Raw genomic sequence first — 21,401 nt, 5'->3', positions numbered from 1 at the left:
CCTTTCCTAGTCAGGCGTGTCATTGGCGTAACAACGCGTGGAAAATCCCCAACGAATCATCTGTAATATCGAGCCAGACCAAGGAAGTTGCGAGTCTCCTGTATAGACTACGACTACTCCCAACGACAACAAACTCAATCTCCTGTGGAACCACAGTATACCCTACTGGTGACTATGTGTCTCAAACATCTCACAGAAGACAACCAAAATACGCACTACTGATCTTCGCATATAGATGTTCCCATCGAAACATCTCTAGAACTATGCAAAGATGATGTGCGTGACTCACCGCGAATCCGAAATAGATCACAACATCGTCAACAATGACAATGGAAACCGATCCAAACATCCTGGAAATACTAAAATCATCAAGTCTCTGAAAACATCTAAGGCTTCCCAAGCCCTAATGGTAAAATCAAGACACAAAATGTCCGTATCACAGACATTCCTAACCATAAGATCTCTGATAATAAGTCGGAAATCTAATTACCAACAACATAAATCACCAAGGAATAAATACTCTAGTGTGAGAGCAACGCTCCATCACACGAAATACCACATATGTGGGAGCAACGCTCTACCACAAACAATCCGTAATAAGTGGGAGTAACGCTCCACCACAATAATCCAAAATATGTAAGAGCAACGCTCTATCACAAATCAACAATAATATGTGGGAGCTCCGCTCCACCACAAACGATCCATAAATGTCCAAGGCACCTAACTATCCAACTAGAGGCTGCACGAAATCACTCAACCACAGATCACTGTGGGTAGCCTAGGGTATAACCACCCAGTAAGCAAATCAAATCCATAGTCAACTCTATCATCCTCCTAGTGGGTCGGTCACTCACTAATGGGAGAATTAGTTGACCGAGTAAAACAACTAGTATCATAATGTAGACATTTAACATTCTACATTTAACATAGGTAGAGTCATCATGATGTTACCAACCATACATCTGACACACGTGCACACACAACATATGAATTATCGATAAAATCCTCCAATTAGTGCATACCAAATATACTCACATCATAGTATAGATCACCGTGACACCTCCAACAATGTATACCGAACCCGTGTGCATATATCATCGTAGGTAAAATCAACAATACCCCTTAAACAACACTCACATGACAAATATACACATATGCCAAGAGTATAATTAACATATACTTCTAATAAGGCATACTAAACCCAGGTGCACTCACAAATCACACATAATCAACAAGATACCTCAGATACCACACCAAACACATATGTACATATCCCAACACCGATGTAATCGACAAGATACTTCCAACATGACACTCACACCCATGTGCACATATCACGACACATATTTAAATCGATAAGATACCTCCAATATGTCAATCAGACACGTACAGCTAACTAAAAAAAACTATAATCCACAAGGAACCTACAATAACCATATCTAGATGTGACTACTCACACTACCTGCATATGAACTATCATCACAGAACTCCTACAACTCATAACAATCATATGTACCTACCACATAGATATGCAAAATCAGCATATTTAATCAAATCCACCTTGCATTCTGAAATGGCAGGGTCACCTCCTAAGTTATCCAACTAGGTACATACAGTTAAAATTAACGTACCCATGGAATAGAATACATCGATCCTCTATCGACTGACCAAATCGTCAATAGTATATGGCTAATTCAATCCTTTCCCACGTCAGTATAAGCTAGGTACTCGATGTGCTCAAGATATCCAACTAAGCACGAATAACCCAAGATTCAAACATCTTAAAAGTAAAGTAGGTCAATCCCCTACTGATCGGATCAACAAAACTAACCGGTCATCTACTAACTAATCAAGAATAAATAAAGCCTCTACAAGCCTCTAAGGTAAATCGATCACGACTACCCAAGTCGACAAACGTCAATCTATCTTCTACTGACCGATCTAACAAGAGTAAATCTATTATCTACGGATGAAATTAACTAAGATAACATGGTATACTACTGGCTAGGTCAACATAAAGATATAAATGCTATCCACTACCCAGCTATTAAAAGCAGAGGCTGGTATGTACCTCAATCTGCTAACCAACTAGTAATAACATAAGCTAAAAACTACTGGTGTATGATATGATAAATCACCAGAAACTATAACCCATAATCTCTATCAAGGTCGATCATCATCAGGGTTTTACCTAATACATAAAATATCTACTATCTCAACTAGACAGGTACTAGTAAAGAGTGCTAATACATGTCATAAACTATAATAGTTAATGGTACATATACTAACACAAATGTAGGATAACAGTATACCAACATACCTCCTATAGCTTGGAGATGTCCTGCTGTTGCCAGGTCCCAAAACCCGAAAAGTCACATCGAGAAGACCAAAACACGAAATCCAAAACAAGAGCTATAAAACTCGTACCGTACTCTGATACCAAATAAATTGGTATCAGATAAATCTCGAAAATCCAAAACACATAGCAAGTACCGTATACCTGCTCTGATACCACTAAATTGTCACGCCCCAGAGGAGTCCCTGTCCGAAGAAATTTCGGCAACACCTCCCCTGTACGGGTGACAATCTGAAGCATTTCTACAGCCATAATATACATCAGCCACAGATGGCTGAAATATACACACGACCACGCAGTTATATATATATCATCAGCCTACACGGCTGAAACAAAACCAATATAGCGAATAAACATAAAATACAAGCCCATACAAAACCAAATAAAACACTGCTAGCCGGCTAGGCTTACACCACACAACCAAAACAACACTCCGAACACAAAACCGGAACACAATGCTAAGTACACAAATACATATACCAAAAATAACAATAAACAAAGGCAGAGACAGGTCTTCTGATGTGACATGGGGACCGGTAGCCAGGATACTCCAAGCGTCTCTATAAATAACCTAGTACTTGAAAAAGATAGTGTCCACGGGGGTGAGTTCAACAACTCAGCAGATACCTAGTTGACATGTATAGTAAACTATAACAAATAGTAATAACTATGGAGTACAGTCTCCTGAACAAAAGAAGGTAATGCATAATAGAAAAGGCTGAAGAGTACTGTACTCACCAGGGCCACCTATCAGAATAATCAGGTCGTCAGACCGAAAGTGTCATAAATCTTGTATGCATGTCAAACATATGCATCCATCCAAATGCAGCATATAAGTGCAGCAAACACAAGCAGTAAATGCATAAATGTGTATGATGCCAATGATGCGTCCTGGTCACCCCTGACGCCAGTCAGTCATCTCACACGCAATAGTGAGGTCGAGTGGGTAGGGTTGTGACAACCGTGCACTCTACCATCACTACACCTGATGAGTGAGTGAGTGAACGGGATGCTGTCGGAGTAATCTTGTCCTGTGACCCCAAATCATAAATGGAGGAGCTCAATACTCTCATCTCCCGGTACACGATGACGGGGAGGTATCTCTGCTGGCTACCACGCAGAGTCACCTGACCAACGGAGCCAAACAGAGTCCACCGTCTGCTGGCTACTACGTTGCTATACTAAATGCCAGCGGAGCCAAACAGAGCGGAACTGTCTGCCGGTTACCACGCTGAGTCCTCAGACCAACGGAGCCAAACAGCAGAACCGCCACACACCTGTCTGATATACCACTAACCCAGGAGTGGTGGTGTGTGCAGTACATGTAACTGGCGATGTGCTCAATCATAGTGGAGCCGACAATCGCGCAGCATGCAATCATGATGCATGACACTAAGCATGGCAATAAACTGATCAGCATAACCATATCCATATACATAAAATGAGTATCATAATATCGATGGTCAAATACGAAGATCTAAAGTACATAGGTCAGATAGGATATCAAAAACCTAAGTCCTGAACATAACAAGCATGGTATGTCACTACCTCACTTAGCATATATATAATCATATGGATACTAGCATAAAATGCATAACAGGTGAGCAAACAAGCATGTAACGTGTATCCGGTAGTGACGTACTGAAATAAGGACGAACATAATTATTACTAAAGGCTATAACCTACTAGACATATCAACAAGACATATCAAAAAGATAAGTCAAGGTACCCGCCTTTATAAGTAGATCGTAACAAGTAATCTCTAGTGTCGAAATGCTCGCCCCGATTCCAAGTCCTGCATCAATCAATATATATATTTTTTTATTTAGCTAAATTTATATAAATTAAAATAGCTAAAGAAATCTCCAACCCAATTAGGATAACTCCACTAATATCTGATTTCTGATTAATTCTCCAAATAATCCTTAATCCAACTCCTTCTAGATCCAAAATCAATTTTACATAATTTATCTACCACACTTAATCCAACCCAAAATTAAACAACAACTCACCTAAATATATGAACACTAAATCAGATGCATACACCCCAGCAAGAACACAAAATCAATCTTTGATCCACAAATTCCAAATCCATGATGAATCTATCCTCCATCCACCATTAACACCTCACCAGAATGAAATCAATCCAATGCAGCCAAACAAACAATGGATTTAATTCAATATTAATTCAAATTTATATACATCTTACCCCAAACTGGATTCTACAGCAACCTCCCCTCCAAATGCAACTGTGAGGAACAAGAGTTGTTGGCCTCTGCCGGAATTGGTGTCCTATCCAGTGGTGAACCCGAGCAACAAACCTCCACGCCACAGAGATCGCCACAGCGTCGAGGAGGACTCCTTGCGCCGCTGCTCAACAAGGCGACGGCCGACGGAGCAGAGAGCAGTGGGCAAGGGAAAATCTCGGTGGCTGTCACATAAGAGATCGCGACCGGCGCTAGGGTTCGGCTGTGAGTCGCATCGGCTGTAGGGTGTCAGTGGCAGCACAGAGGGGAGAAGGCGTCGGCTAGGGCAACCAGCGGCAGTTCCACGCAGCGTCGACGCTGTGCAGAGGCTTTAGGTGTCGCGGCGTCAGTGAGGAAGAAAAAAATCGAGGAGGAGAAGAACAGGCAGAGAAGGGAAATCAGCTCGGAGAAGATGAGAAGTGGAGAAGAAGAAAGGGGCGTCGGTTAGGGCAGAAAATCCGGGGAAGAATGTTCGGCGTCGGCGCATGGTTTCGGCGGGGAAGAAGGAAATAAGAAATAGAAAAGAAAATGTATTTATAAATAACATTTCCTCACTTAAATGGGTAGCCTAAACAGGCTTTTCCCGGGGCCCTATTTTATCCTCGTAAACTCGTCCATACGAGCTCCGAAAAATTCCCGAAAAATTTCCAAAAATTCCGGAAAAATCCCTTATCATTATTCGCTAATTTTCAGGATTTTACACATATACACACATAAGCAATTAATTAAATATTTTGTAATTAGTCATGACCCTACTACAATCTTCTCAAGCCAATGAGAAGATCTGATGGTCAACCTAAGATCAACAGCTTCTCAAGCTCCTTCCTTTGACCACCTTGTGTTGCTCGCGCCCTCCTCGTAAATCTGTCTCGAGTGGACCTTCCACCGCTCCATTTTGTACATTACAAAAGTGAAACTTGAGTTACATTCGAGTCTAAACTAATTTACAATGGGAAATAAAAATAGGAAAGGCACGACGCGCAGGTCGCGTATCACATACAACACGCACATCACAGAAAATGGCACGCAGGCCATAATATGAATTACAATACAGAATTTCCAATCTAATTGGGTCTTTTGGGCCATGACCATCACAAAATAATACATAATTCTAAATTATGTAATTTCTATAAATTTCTGTAATTTTTCTTACAATTTTTACAATTTTTATGAGTACAAATTCTTGACGGTCCCGTTTAGCGATTTTCGGGCAGAATCGCGAAACGAAACCCCTTACTGAGTCAGGGGCAGCGCCCCTACCTGCGATATAACCATCGTGAGTGTTCCTAAGCGATCCTACAGTGCCTTAGTCCACTATCCCAAAAGGATTTGGGGCGAAACCTTGCCGTTTCGGAAATATCTTCTCGGTAGTCGAAGCCTACAAGTGTCTAAACACTTGTGCTTCGCTTCTACGAGAAAATTACACATAAAATAAATAAAAATCATAAAAATACAGAAACTTACAGATCTGTAGAATTTCATAAAATTCAAAATAAAACATGTATACGCTTCGCACGTGGCTCTGATACCACTGTTGGGTATTTCGGAGCGCAAAAACCGCTTTTTGCGTTGCGGAAACCCCGAAACCCCCATGCCACGGATCCATGCGAAGAAATAAAATTATGTAAAACTTTCATATACATGTTTTCTACTCCTAGATCTACATTAGATCTACAAAAGAAAAAGGTTACCCTTGATGCGAAGCCCTTCGCGTAATCCCGCTCATCCAAGGTTCGCCGGATCTCGAAAGTATCAAAGTAGATACTTCTCTATGTGTATCCACACGAACGGAAGATGGAGAAAATAACTAAAAGGTGTGCTAGCACCTTTAGAAGTTTCGGCCAAGAAGGTGGAGGAGAGGGAGAAGAAGATGAGAGCTTGAGAGGAGGAAGAAGTTGAAATCAATTAGCACACAAAATGCACTCAATTTCATCTTTAAGTGGCCGGCCACTTCAAGGCTTGTAACCCCCATAGAATATCAAGAGTCAAGTCTCTTGATCTCCTCCATGAGGTGACATTTGGTCAAGTCAAACTTGACCAAATGAAGAAGCCTTGATGATGTGGCATTCAAGTCAAAGTCAAGTCAAAACTTGACTCTTCATCTTCCTACTTAAGTCAAGTCAAACTTGACCACTTCTCTCCCTTGGTTGATCTAATCTAACCATTGGTTCAACTCAATTTTAATTTAATAAATCTCTATTCATTAAATTAAATTGTTTCAATGAGTCTAAGTCCAAATTAGACTCATTTAATACATGAACCAAATTGAGTCCAACTCAATTAGCCTAATTTGGATTACTCTTAATCCAATTTGGTTCATCACATGAACCTAATCCTTTAGGTTCATCAAATGAATCTAATCTCCATCTAATTGTTCTTTGTGTGTGACCCTATAGGTTCTTGTAACGTTGGCAATACTCCTAAACTAATTTAGGAGCATAAGTAATGAGCGGTATCTAGCAACACATCATTACTACCCAAGTTACAAGAATGTTGAGATCCAACATCACCTTGTGACTACTAATTGTAACTCTTCACAATATATGACATTGTCCTTCTATCCTAGACATCTAGATTGATCAATATGAGGCATAGACCGTGTCATCCTCTAATAAATCTAAATCTTGAACTCCAAGTAGACTCACTCGATCAAATGAGCTCAATATCTTATATTGACTCATTTGGGCATGACCATGCACTTAGTGGTCTCACTCTATCAAGAATATCGATGTCTCTCCCGTCATATAGGAGGGATAGATCCCATCTACATCACTCACATCCCTCCGCATAATTTGTTACATACCCAGTAATCGCCTTTACACCCAGTTACGGGTGACGTTTGCCGAAGCCAAAGTATGTAATTCCTTATGTAGGGAACCATGGTGACTTCAGGTCCAAGGACTAGTAGTCATACTAATAGCCACATAAGAAAGTATATGACACTCATATAACGATCCATGATACTTTCTCATGGCGGGTCATTCAGTATACATTCTCCAATGCATACCCATGTGTCAACTTGATATTTCTATATCCATGACTTGTGAGATCAAGTCATCTAGTTGACTTACATGCTAGTCTCGTCGCATTAACATTGTCCCTGAATATTAATACTCGACTAGCAATGATTAAGAGTAGTGTTCCCTATATCATCTCACTATCGGTTCAACTAACCGATTGATATAGGTAAGAACCCTCTACTCAAGGACGCTATTATACTTAGTTATTTGACACCAATACTAGTAAGTATAATAACCAAAACAAATGCCTTTATTTATATACAAGAATATGATGCAATGAGTCCATACAACAATCATCAAATGATTGGCTCTAGGGCTCTAACTAACAAAACTTTATAACATAGAGATTTTAAAAAAATTAAACCCTAGATCAATTTCTCAATCAACTCCCGCCTCCGGGTATTCCAAACAGGCTTTTCTCAAGCCCAGTAATGCATCCCCTCTGATTACGTCATACGAGCTCTAATTAAATCCCAGAAAATTTCTAAAAATTTCTAAAAATTCTAATAAGACTATTTCTCAAATAACCTTATTATTTAGTGCTTATTCGAGTACCATTTTTTATATTCTCCCCCACTAATAAAAATTTGGTCCCCAAATTTCCTACTTAACTCAGGGATCTTCATCTAAGGGTATCAACTAAGCAACATACTCATACACTAGTCCATCCTAGCATCATGATCAATCTCCAACTGTAAAAGATGACCCTGTAGGTTATGAGCTCACCCTGCTTCCACTGCGCTACTTTGATATCTATCTAGCTGTGGGTAAAATCCATTAATAGATCATCAAAAGACTACATATTACCACACCTAATCTCTCAATATCCATCAATCAAAGTCATTCTTAGCATCAATCAAACCTGATAGCCTCCTGAACCATGATAGAGAAAAAAAAGGAAAGCATCCAACCTTCAACACCCACTGTCAATAACCTTAGATATACCCACCATGGTTCAATATTGCACGTCCATGTTGTACCACTATAGAGACAATATCTAGTGGGGCAGTTTATTATCATAAATCTATAGTGAGGCAAACCAATCATATTCTCATCCTTCCAAATACTCAAGTATCCACAATACAAAAATTATAATCCAAAATCCAAATGGTCACTCAACCGTAAGATCACTGAAATCGGATCACCAACTACAAATCACCAAATCCATAACTATCATGCAAGTGTTACTCCTCATGTTTCTATCAACATCAAATACCAAACAATAGATCTTCAAGTCATATATCCACGAATAGATCATTAAAAGGCGACCTATCACCGCACATGATCTAACCAATGACTGAGACAACACAAGTCATACATGGTATAAACAACTAGTCAAGTAATAACAAAAGTGTATGATAACGGTATACCACATACCTCCTATAGTTTGGAGAAGTCCTACCGCTGCCTGGTCCCAAAAAATTTAGTGGTATCAGAGTCAAGTGTGCAATGTCATTTTTCGTGTTACAGAGTTTCAAGTTAATCTGATACCAATTTTTTGTATCAGAGCCTATGTTGGCTACAATAGGCATTAAAATTATTCATGAAAGACCTATTGAAGGTTGCATAGACATAGAGGTTTTGAGCTTCTTAGATGGTGTAGCGAGGCCCTGTAAGCTTTGAGCGTCGTAAATGATGTTTGGTTCAAGTCAATCTTAATCATTCTAATTTTGTCATAATTTTGGAAATGCTTTTTGTAGAATGATAAGGACAAAATGTGTATGTAAGTGAGCATTGTGTGCAAACTATTTATCATGATGTTGACCTAGTAAACGATCAAGAATTTGATCACCCAAGTGAATATGCTTGGCCCTTTATGAGTCTAAGGTGCATGGCTAAGTATTCATATAGCATCCTGTATTTACTATGGTGTCAAATCAATAGTCTCTCAAGCTTTAACTTCATAAACGACATCTAGCAACTGAACTTTCTATAATTGCTATAAGTGTTGGTTCTAGCCTAGGCAGTAAGGGTTGTGGTGTGATGTTTTCTTTATTATGTTGAATTTTTCTTGGTTTTGGGTTTTCAGGGCCGAAATCATTGGGTGTTTTGGTGTGGTGTTGTGTTCATACTCTTTGTGATTAAGTTGGGTTTTTGGACATTTACAAGTTGAGAATTGGAATGTAGAGCGGATGTCTTAGTGTTGGTGTTGTCACCATTGTTGTATCATTTTTCCTTTCCTGACGATTCTGGGTTAAGAGCTTTACTTTAGTATAGATTTTTCACCCTCGGACTGATGGATAGTTTGAGCGCCCTATACAGATGTTGGAGGAGCTGTTGATAGTGGAATAGGGATTTCAAAGGTAATTAATTTACTCACGGTTGGCTAATCAGTAGAGTGAAAGTAGAGGAAGTAAGATGAGCTCATAACCCACCCATCCTTTTCGGTTAAGGATTTGATCATAATACTATGATGGACTAGTATATAGGTGTGTTATTGGGTTGTTACCCTTAGATGAGAATTCTTGAGTTAAGTAGTAAATTTGGGGACCAAATTTTTATTAGTGAGTGAGAATGTCAAATTCGACAATGAAATATTAAGGTTTAATAGGTAAATAGCCTTAACGAAATTTTTAGGGATTTTTAGAAATTTTCTGAGAATTAATTGGAGCTCATATGATGTAGGTTAGAGGATCAATTATTGAACCAGGGGAAAATCTGTCTAAGCGACTCTATTTAAACGAGGAAATACTTAATTTTTTAAATATTTCTTTTTCCTTTTTTTTGTTTTGTTTTTCCAGTGCCCTATATCTCCTCTCGCCGAAACCCCTCTTCCCCGAGCCCTTACCTCACGACACCGCCAACTTCCCCCTTCTTCTCTCTCAGTTCCGGCTGCCCCACCGCTGCCCTCTCCACCTGATCTCTCCCTCACGTGAGCACCAGCCGGCGATCTCTCCCTCTTGCCACAGCCGACGCCAGCGGACGAGCGGTCTCATCCTTCTCCCCTGAATCCGACTCTGCCGACCACGCCAAGCCGCACCACACCATTGATTGCTGAAGCAGACCATTACCCTCTTCTCTTCTCCCAGTTCTCTTTGAGCCGTGCACTAGTTTGGTTGCCACCGCCGGGTCGTCACCTTTCTTGCATCTTCTCTCCGCGCTGTGCCCCCAACGAATCCGGCAAGTATACTTCCTCTAATAGCTATGGATTTTTCAGGGAAAGGAATAGGAGTAGGTGTGCAAAGAGATTTTGAAGAAATCCTCTAGTTTTTCATGAAGTTTCATGTTGGCTTTCAGTTCCACATTTGGGGAGTTCATGATTGTTTCTTTTCCGATGTTGCTTCATTCTTCCGTAGGGTATTTAAACTACTCGAACAGGTTTGAGAGCTTGTAAAGGGTTTTAGGTTTCTGGATTAGCTCTTTTGAAATGTTTTTTCCATTGATGACCGAATTGGACAGAGTGATTGTGGTTTTTGGTGAATCGATTTAATAGGTTTTCATTCCTTTTGATGGCTTCAAGTTTGTTTGGACAGATTCAAAGGGTTGAATTGTTTTCGTCGTACTTTTACTGCTTGTGTTGGCTACAGAAATTTCAAGGCAGATTCGAAAGTGGAATCTCTTTTCGTGTGTGTTTTCGCTTCTTGTGCCGACTGGGGATTTGTTTGGACAGACTTAAGGGTTGTGAATCGATCTTGATGTAGTTTTTGTTTGGCAAGACAACTTTGGATTTCTTGACAGATTTGTATATTTTGAATCAATCTCAATATTATTTTGGTTTCGATAGATAGCCTTAAATTCTGGACAGATTTAGAAGATTGTGAGATGGTTTCGATGTTGGTTCTATTTTGGGCATGCTAGTCTCAGATTTTTGGATGGATTTGGATGAATCGAGGTTCATAGTTGGATTGAGCTTTTCCCTAATTAGGTTGGGTTTGAGTTTAGCTAGTTGTTGCTTATGAAATTAGCTAAATTGTACAGTATATGATTTGTAGGACGTTGTTTCGAGATGAACACTTCGATGTGGGGGATTGTTTAGCTCGATCTACATTTAAAGCGGGTACTTCTCATCTTGATTTTGTAGTTCTTTAAACTTAGTGCATGAGCTATCTTTGGATAGAAATTATTTTTACCTTGACTCCACTCTTATTTTCCTACGCTTGATATTTCCACGCGATCTTTGAGAAATTCATTTCCATATCTATACAGTCTCTCGTTGTTGTTCATGATAGGTAGCAGATACTAGATACCATGTTTGTATACTTTGACTGTTGTTTATTTACGTACTATATTGAGCATGTTGGCTTCATGTAGCATACCTAATTTTACTTATATTGGTACGATGACTGTTGTTTGTTTATGTACTGTATTGAGCATGCTAACTTCATGTAGCATACCTAATTTCTACTTATATTTGTATGATGGCTGTTGCATTTAGTGCACCATATCATAGCATACATGTCAAAGACCAATTCTCCCTTGTGGTCGAAAGAGTCTCTAACCAGGGTTGCATCCTCGACCACTTAAGAGAGTGGTAGCTGAAGTTGATGTCGCTTGTCCTGTCGTGCTTCCACTCAGTCACTCATAAGTAGTGAAAGATGGAGTTGCGAGCAGCAGGGACCCCTATCGCAGATGTAGCTAGTTAGCTACTATGCAACTGTCCATTCAGCCACTCGTGGGAGTGATAGCTGGAGTGTTGTACAGTCTGTCACTGACTCGACCTCTCGACCATACAGGGGTCATGATGTAGAGAGGTGGGCGGGAGTGACCATTCGTGCATCCACTGTTATTATAGTTGCTTTGGCTGCTGCTGTTTATATATGCTATTATTGCTTACTTATGCTGTTGTGGTATACTTATGCTGCCATCACTTACTGCTGTTGTTCACTTATGCTGATATGCTTACTTATGTTGAAATATACATCTCACATGTCACCCTTCTAGTTAGGAGTAGCTCTGTAGCAGAGTTATATTACTCCTGATCTTCTATTACCTAGCCTAGGATATGGTTTTAGGTGTGAGCTCATTTTATGGTTTGATTTTAGTATCTGTTATTTCCCTTATGAGACTGTATTCCTTTTGTCATTCTCTATTTATATGTTATATCCATGCACTATCTTTCCTTACTCGCTGAGTTCCAATACTCACCACTTCGCAAATTGGTTTTCTTTTGCCATGTAACAGGTAGATGAGTCATGGATGCTTGGAGAGTCCCGGTTGCCAGTCCAACGTCACGTTCGAGGATAGTCTTCTTTTTGGTTTTGTTACTGTTTGGGTGGTATATTGATTTTGCGTATTTCGTTTTCCAATAAGTCGATGTGGATTTTGGAGTCTAGTCTGCGTATTGCAGGTATTTTAGTTAGTGACTTTGCTGGTCTTACATTCATATTATTTTATGATTTTTCACTGCGTTTACTTTCAGCCGTGTGGGTTGTTATTATATATTGCGTGGTTGTGTATTTACTTTTAGCCATATGGGTTATTTAACTGCGTGGTTGTGTTTATTTTATTGTTGTTCAGTCAGGTAGGCTGAGTATATTAAATTGCGTGGTTATGTTATTTCTATTGTGTGTATATTCCAGCCGTATGTGTCTGATGTATTTTGTATGTATATATGCCTCAGATTGTCACCGGTACAGGGGAGATGTTGCCAAAATTTTTCGTTAAGGACTCCTCTGGGGCGTGACAGAGATATGCATATAATGGCTATTGAAAGCACCTCAAAGCCCCTTGAGGGTGCCTCCATCACTACCGAGTCAGCCGTACGGATGAGCGCTGAAGAAGCCCTCGCTGATCCTCTTGAAGGTGCCTCCATATCCCTTGAAGGCGCCTTCAAGCCTGTCTGAAGTGCCTCAAGCTTCCATGAGGGCGCCTTCAGCCTTGCTGCGCGCACATCTTCTCCTTTACACTTGAGGAGCCTCTAAGCTCCATGAGGGTGCCTCGGGTACTGTTCATCCGAGACACAAAGTGCTATTTTGTCCCTACAAGATAGGTTAGTCCACAAAATAACATTATATCCTACAAAATAAAGTTAGCACATCAATAATAATATAAACAAGAATATCTTACAGTCATCCGACTGTCCGGTTCTGACTTTGGATTTCTGACCGGAAACCCTAGGTCGAACCAACGCCTACTGTTTCCTTTTCGGGGAATGTGTCCTCACCTACTCCACTCAGGATAGCATACCTGATGTCAGTCCGGTCCTCCAGATCTACTGGACTTTCTGCCTAGGGTTACCACCCCCTAGGGTTTTCCGCCACCTAGGGTTATCTCCTCCTAGAACCTAAGGTTACCACCTCCCCCTTAGGATTTCCTCCACCTAGAGTTACCACCCCTAGGACCTAACGTTACCGCCGCTTAGAGTTTTCCTTCACCTAAGGTTACCACCCCCTAGGACCTAAGGTTGCTGCCCCTTAAGGTTTTCCTTCACCTAGAGTTACCACCCCTTAGGGTTTTCCACCTGCCTAACGACAGTTAGGACTTTCCTACAAACTCATTCAACATATCAGATAACAAATAACCTTAACTCTAAATTCCTTTGCCATTATCAAAACATGGGTTCGATCGTCGGATGCTTCCCGCACCAACATCCTTCTCCTTGAGAAATTTCATCACTTGTTTTCTTCCTTTGGTGAAAACGTAACAACGCACTTGTGATATCCAATTTGAGAGTTTCATTACCCCACATCAAAGTAGTAACCAAATTCTCGTTTGTAGGAGATAAAGGTAGAGAATTCAATAACATTAGTGTCTTGTCTTCATCTTCGATCTTCACATCAATGCTCTTCATCGCTCACAATATAATTGAATACGTTGATGTGCTGGTTCAGATTGGTTCCTTTTGTCATCTTTAGCCTGAATAATTTCTTCTTGAGATACAGCTTGTTTGTCAATGACTTTGACATGTACCATCTTTCCAGGTTTTACTAAACTGCCACCGTTGACTCCTTGGCCATGACATGGTATATTACATCATCCATAAGGCAAAGCCTAATTATTACCACTACCTTCGCTTGAAGTTCTTCCTAATCTGATCTTTCCATGTTTTCTGGTTTCCTTTCTCATAGTGCCTTCACCATGTCTTGTTGCACTAACAAGTACTTGGCCCTTCTCTGCCATAATCCGAAGTTCTTGGTTTCGTCAAACTTCACCATATCAAACTTCATAGAAGTCATCCCCAACTTGTTGAAGAAATCTGCCAAAACATGTAGTTATGATATTAATTGTTGCACAAAGAAGGGACAATACCTCTTAACCTCTAATACAAAAGAAGAGGAAGAGAGAAAGAGATCACGTAACGTAGCATGACAAAGACTCACAAAAGGAGAGAAAATACAAGGAAGAAGAAGAATACAAGAGGAAGAAGAAGAGTTGCCGTGGTTCGACAATGTGTCACTCTATAAAAACGACCGAAGCATTATTAGAATTCTCTCTACATAAGAGAATCACATTCAATGATTCTTATGATTGTTGTTATACAACAAATTTACAATAATTCCTATAAATAATGCATAAACTCCAGACCTGGTAAAATCATAACAGAATTTGTTATGAAAAATCATAATAGAATTCTATTATGAAAAATTGTAATAAAATTCTATTATATAAAGTTGAAACATAATTTTATTATGAAAAAATCTTAACAGATTTTTATTCCATGATATCCATCACATTGACCTTCATCCACATATAAGTCACCTGTCAATAAAGAGTAATTTCAAAATGCCTAAATGTCATGAGTATAAGAGCACTGCTCCTACAGGTAGACCTAACCCTGGGCTCAAAACCAGATCAATGGATCAAGTACCCGTGTGCTCTATTTTTATTTTTTTGTAAATATTGAAATCAAGGTTTTTTTTATAGATGTATAGATATTAAATGAAATTTGTTGTTATTGGGACTCAAATCTATGTCTCCTAAATTAGATCCTAATTTCCTAACCAACTAGACTAAAACTATTAATGTTTTTATATGTTAGTTAATTATTTAATAACTAATTAATTGTTTCTTTTGTTATATTATTATTGTTAATAATTAACTGAAGAGTAAGAGAAATATTGATTGATTGATTTATTTATTTATTAATTTATAATCATTTGTCCATAAATAATTTCAATACTAATTAATTATTTAATAATTAATTAATATTTTTTTACTATATATTTATTCTTAATAAGTCCAATAAGATAGGGTTTTGGTAAACAATTTTGATTACCTATGGGCATATGAGATTAGGCTTACCTGTGGAAAGGATTCTAGTTTTGATTGCTGCTGGAAAGGAAAATTTTTTGGTTAGCTTTAGTGTCTATTAGAGCTTAATAAAAGTAAAAAAAAGTTAAGAGAAAAAATTAATAATGTTAATATGTTTTAAAAAGATTGATTCTCTATAAATAATAATAATATTTATTAATATTCTGATTATATATAATCGAATATCATTTTTTATTTTAAAATAAATAATTTTTAATAAATATCATTAAAATATACTTATAATAATATATTTTTTAAAATTTTATTAATTTAAAATATCAAGGGTATATTTTAGTAGTGTGAAGTTGGAGAATGGATATATAGAATTGAATAAAAGAATAGAAAAGCTTTCTTGATTAAGATTTAGAGTTTTAGAGTTAAATAGACAAGAAAAGTTTTTGATGTGAGATTTAAGTTTGGAGTTCAATAGAATAAGATTGAAGATTTCTGAAGTGAAATTTAGAGTGTCGGAGATGAATAGAGGAAGATTAAGATATTGAGGTTGCGTGTGATGCCTAGAATGAAAGTTATGAGTTTAAGGAAAAAAAATTAAGGAAAAAAATATAAGAAAAGAAAGGAAATTAATATAAATAAAATTAAGATTTTTATTTTAACAAGAATATAAATAAATATAAATAAAATTAAGATTTTAAAATTTATTTAAAGAATAATTTGTTTGACTAATAAATATGTAAATTAATTAAATAAAGTTAAATTTGATAGGTATAAAATTAAATAAATTTACACTTAAATAAATTTATTTATTGAATTAAAATGGTTGCTAAAAGTATATAATTTGGTAACTGTTTTTAGAGGTTAGAGTAATAGAGACAGTTAGTAACAACATTTAACTCATGATTTTACTCTTGAGTTCTTTCTAAAAGGTCTCATGCTAATAGACATATCTCACATCCTTTTAAACCCATGATATTTCTCAAATTTTTTCAATGTGAGACTTTAATTGAATCCCAATAATTCTTCTCTCACTCTCATAGTCCGGGCCTCCTCCCTACAAGTATGATCACTCTAACGTGTTTTAGACCTCTCTATGAGCATTCGGTCATCCTGACCTACTCGTCTCCCGGTAAGTATTCAGTTACCCTGACCTACTCCCGGGCCTTCCCACGAGCATCCGATCACTCATGACCATCTCTGGGCTTGCCTTCAAATTCGTTCAAGGTCACCCCACATAACATCTGGTTTAGACCATAGCTTTGATACTATTTATTATGCCCAAAGGATATCCACATATTTTCATAATGACATAATATTGTCCACTTTGGACCTACACCCTCATGATTTTACTCTTGGACTCTCCCTAAAAAATCTCATGCCAATGAAGATATCCCACATCCTTTTAAATCCATGATTTTTTTCTAAATCTTTCCAATATGATACTTTAATTGAATCTCAATATTATCATTATTGTTTTGTTATTAACGACTATATTTTTTTTTTTTTTTCGATCATTAATATCATACCTTTAACAATGAAATTTTATCCGTCGTTATTGCAGGATCTTTAATGACAGTTTTTTCTCTTGTCTTGATTGCAAGATCTTCATCAACGCTCTACTATGCAAAGTGGGAAAAAAATAAAATCTGAGGAAATGCTTTCCTTTTCCCACTCTCCTTTTTCTCACTACGTCATTATTCTTTCGATGGGAGGCTTCAGTCGGTGCTCCTGCTTGTAGCTCTGTCGACTACTAAATCATGTGAGTTTTCCTTTCCATTCTATCAACTTTTTCTGGGGTCGGTCGCTTCTTTAGACTATTCATGGTTGGATCTTGGCTCCTGGTGCTTTTTTTTGTGATATGAGGTCGGGGAAATTTGGATGACACTCCGGTATTTTTTTCGCTTAGGTTTCTAGAGTTGGGGTTTTGAAGCTCAAATTGACTGTTTAGGTTCTTGTATGATGATACGGTGCATCGATGTGGGGTCTGTAAGATAATATGGCATGGAGTCAAAGCTATAGAAGGGTCAAGAGTTATAAAGTCTAGCCCTCGTGGCTGATCAAAAGTTAAGTCAGCCTGGAGGTCAGAAGTCTAGCCCTCGGGGCTAGTCAAAAGTTACACCATCGCGGAGGTCAAAAGTCAGAATTACAAGGAGGTCCAGATTCCGGCCCACGTGGCTAAAGTCAAAGCTTTAGTTGAGGTACTAGTCAAAGGATAGTATTCACAAGTTGGGACGTATTCGAGGCCAGATCCGAGCTCAAAAGGGAATAGAAAAAAAGGAACTGACCCCCAGGACCAAAGTCAATGAAGGGTCGGTCCCAAGGGTCAGGTGCAACCAGGGATTGGGGGCGACTCGGGATCAGATTATTGATCGGAAGGATATACCAAACACGATTGCCGTCGGGGAGGCAGGTCAGAGATTCGACCCAACATGCAGGTCGGGACGATCATACGTGCAGGTCGGGACGATCATACCATGGATAACAACAGACGGATACAGGTCAAAGATCCGACCCAACATGCAGGTCGGGACGATCATACATGCAGGTCAGGACGATCATACGTGCAGGTCGAGACAATCATACCATGGATAACAACAGACGGACATAGGTCAGAGATCCGACCCAACACGCAGGTCGGGACGATCATACGTGCAGGTCGGGACGATCATACCATGGATAACAACAGGCGGACACAGGTCAGAGATCCGATCCAACATGCAGGTCAAGAAGATCATACGTGCAGGTCGGGAATCAGTAGATCGTCAAGATGTACATACTCCGAATGACACAGACGAAGGTGAGTCAGAAGGCCAGACGCTATATGACAAATAGGCCTGCAAGGAATCGTAACCACCTGTCAGAGAACAATTATCACATGTCAGGGAATATTCTAACAGTGGGAGGCTCATACTCCTCTTGGTCTCTCCGTCGACCTATAAGAGAAAGTCACGTGTCGACCACCGCCAGACAAAGCCTGACACCCAACATTCCCTGACATTCGCCAAGTTCCAGAAGCCCTAGTTGCAGTATAAAAAGGGATGTTTTGTCCCTTACGCAGGTACGCTCACTCGTCATTTCTTACCAGTCTCTTACTTTTCTTTCCGTCCTTTCTCTGTGATTTCTGGGGAAAAAGTACCTGACTTGAGCGTCAGAGGGCCTGACCCGGGGACTTTTTCCCTGGTTTTTGGGTCTCTAACGACCGGTGGACTTGTCTGAGTGTGTGCATAGCAATAGCGTCGTCACCCTGATCCTTTCTCTTCGTAGAACCGCCCGCGCGAACCTCTCCAGGGGAATACCTTGCTGACTTAGCATTTCAATGACTTTCCGTCAATATTTAGCACAGCAAAGCCTGCCCTCATCCGACTCAGCTTCCGGACGGGATCATATGATTTCTGGGATTTCACATGTTATGATCAAGACCCTATTGGTTATGTTTATTTTAGGGGCTTTCGTGTTTGTTCTTTTCCTCAGTTGAATATTACTTGTTTTTTGCATTGACTTGTCTAGGCACTGTGTGTTTCATGTTTTAAGGTACGTTGGCCTTTTCGGGTGATGCCTAGTAAGGGAGATAGTTCGTGAAAAGTGATATTTTTTGGTTTACCAAGTGTAGTTCATTCCAGTTCATGTGTTTTCGTTCCTTCATTGAATTGTGAATGAATTTGAACTGACTGCAGTTGTGATTTGTCAAAAAAGGATGCTTAGGATCCATTTGTATCCAGTTATATGGTTAGTTAGAAAATAATGGTTGATAATGAGATAATTAGAACACCTACTTTGTTGAGCTTTTTGTATTTCGAGTGATATTCTTGAGAGAAATGGAAATTTTCATCTTAAAAATGTTGTCAGAAGAAACACAGGACAATGACCAATTTGATATTTTGTTTATTCATTATGAGATATCAAATTTCAAATGCTTTCTGCAATGATGAATAAGGGTTCTTGATTCTTGAAAAGATCTAGCAATTTATGTCTTTAACTTCTATTGTTGACCATCTAAAATTATGTTGTTTATAGTGTGCTTACAAGTAACAACCAAAGTGAGACCATGAATTTTAATATACTGTACGCATTTAAATTCAGAGTCATTTTTGTTCTACTTCAGCATTGCCACTCCAAAGGTGATAGATATTTTTCTTTTCACGTGGTTCTTTTTGTAATATCTCGGTTCTAAGATTTTGATTAAATATGATTTAAAGATTAGATGATATTATTCATATCATCAAGATGCATCTTTCTTTTTGGAAGCCCAAACTTAAGAACTCCAAAGTTAAACGTGCTTGACTTGGAGAAATCTGAGGATGGATGACCTCCTGGGAAGGTTTCCAGGGTACGTGCGAGTGAGAACAAAGTATACTGAAAGGACCTTCGGTGGTCTGTGGAGCTAGTTGCCAACCCGATGAGCAATTTTGGTGGCGTTCCCGGTTCGGTCCGGGTGAGGCCCGCCCGAGCCGGGGCGTTACAGATGGTATCAGAGCGATCTTGCGATCGTGAGTGCGCCTGTAGCAGGAGCACCCAGTGCACCACCTAGCGAGGAAGATTCTGGGATTTGTCTGTGGTGTGATTCGTGGTTACATAACGAGGACGTTGTGTCTTTAAGTGGGGGTGATTGTAATACCTCGATTATGAGATTCTGGTTAGGTATAGCTTAAAAAGTTAGATGGTACTATCCATTTCACCAAGGTACACCTTCTTTTTCGGAAGCTCAAACTTAAGAACTCCAAAGTTAAGCGTGCTTGGCTTGGAGAAATCTGAGAATGGGTGACCTCCTTGGAAGTTTTTCAGGATGCGTAAGTGAGGACAAAGCACGCTGAAAGGACCTCCAGTGGTCTGTGAAGTTAGTCATCATCCCGATGAATAATTTTGATGACGTTCCCAATTCGATTCGGATGGAGCCCGCCCAGACCGAGGCATTACACTTTTATTTTCAACTATCTCGTTTCGATTGTCTATCAACAATTTTTAGTCATCAATTTTGATGGTCTATATATATTTGGTGGTCTATCGATATTTGAGCCTTATTATGCACATCCACTCATATAATGATTGTTTTTTTTTTATGACAAATCATGGTGTTCTATTGATAGTGTAGGCAACAATCAACTTAGCTTGCCTCAAAACTTATAAGGAGATCCGTGATTTTCCCTTTTTTGCTTGTTCTAGTTTAGGTTAAATAAACTTGAGCTATGAACTCTTTAGAACCATAGATATTTTGGCGCTCTTCATTTATTTTGGTTGGTTGGTTTTCACTACAGTATAAAAATTCCTAATTGGACCATGGAAGATCGTTTGGCAAATCTTCTTCCCATCTCAAGTCAAAAGAAACCAAATGGGGTCAGACTCTACTCTCTCAATTTCCTATCATAATTTTAAATTTCAGGTTTTGCCCATGGATTTTCAATCAATGTTCTTCCATTCTTGCAGATCAGTAAGGGAGCTTCTATAGGGATTTAGCGCGCTAAACACATGCAAAGTATATAGGAAAACATAAAGTAGATCCTCTCCAAAAGATCCATGCGAAAGAGAAAAACACATATACTAAGTTTGATGAGATTTATACTTTTGTTGCACATCCTTCGCAATCCCGGTATCAACTTTTCTTTGGATGCAGATCTCAGCGTGATTAAGTGTTCATGC

At 38.9% G+C, this 21,401-nt stretch overlaps 1 long non-coding RNA gene across 1 annotated transcript; it reads left to right on the top strand.

Annotated features, from left to right (window-relative positions):
* The first annotated feature begins 11,553 nt into the window (after nucleotides 1-11,553).
* LOC122032244 lies at nucleotides 11,554-12,945 on the top strand. Its single transcript, XR_006126005.1, has 2 exons — nucleotides 11,554-11,619; nucleotides 12,744-12,945. It is a non-coding gene; the product is annotated as an uncharacterized LOC122032244 (long non-coding RNA).
* Nucleotides 12,946-21,401: the final 8,456 nt, after the last annotated feature.

This window comes from Zingiber officinale, chromosome 11A (assembly GCF_018446385.1).
Source record: "Zingiber officinale cultivar Zhangliang chromosome 11A, Zo_v1.1, whole genome shotgun sequence".
Taxonomy (NCBI): Eukaryota; Viridiplantae; Streptophyta; class Magnoliopsida; order Zingiberales; family Zingiberaceae; genus Zingiber; species Zingiber officinale.
This window is presented reverse-complemented; position numbering and strand designations above follow the sequence as displayed.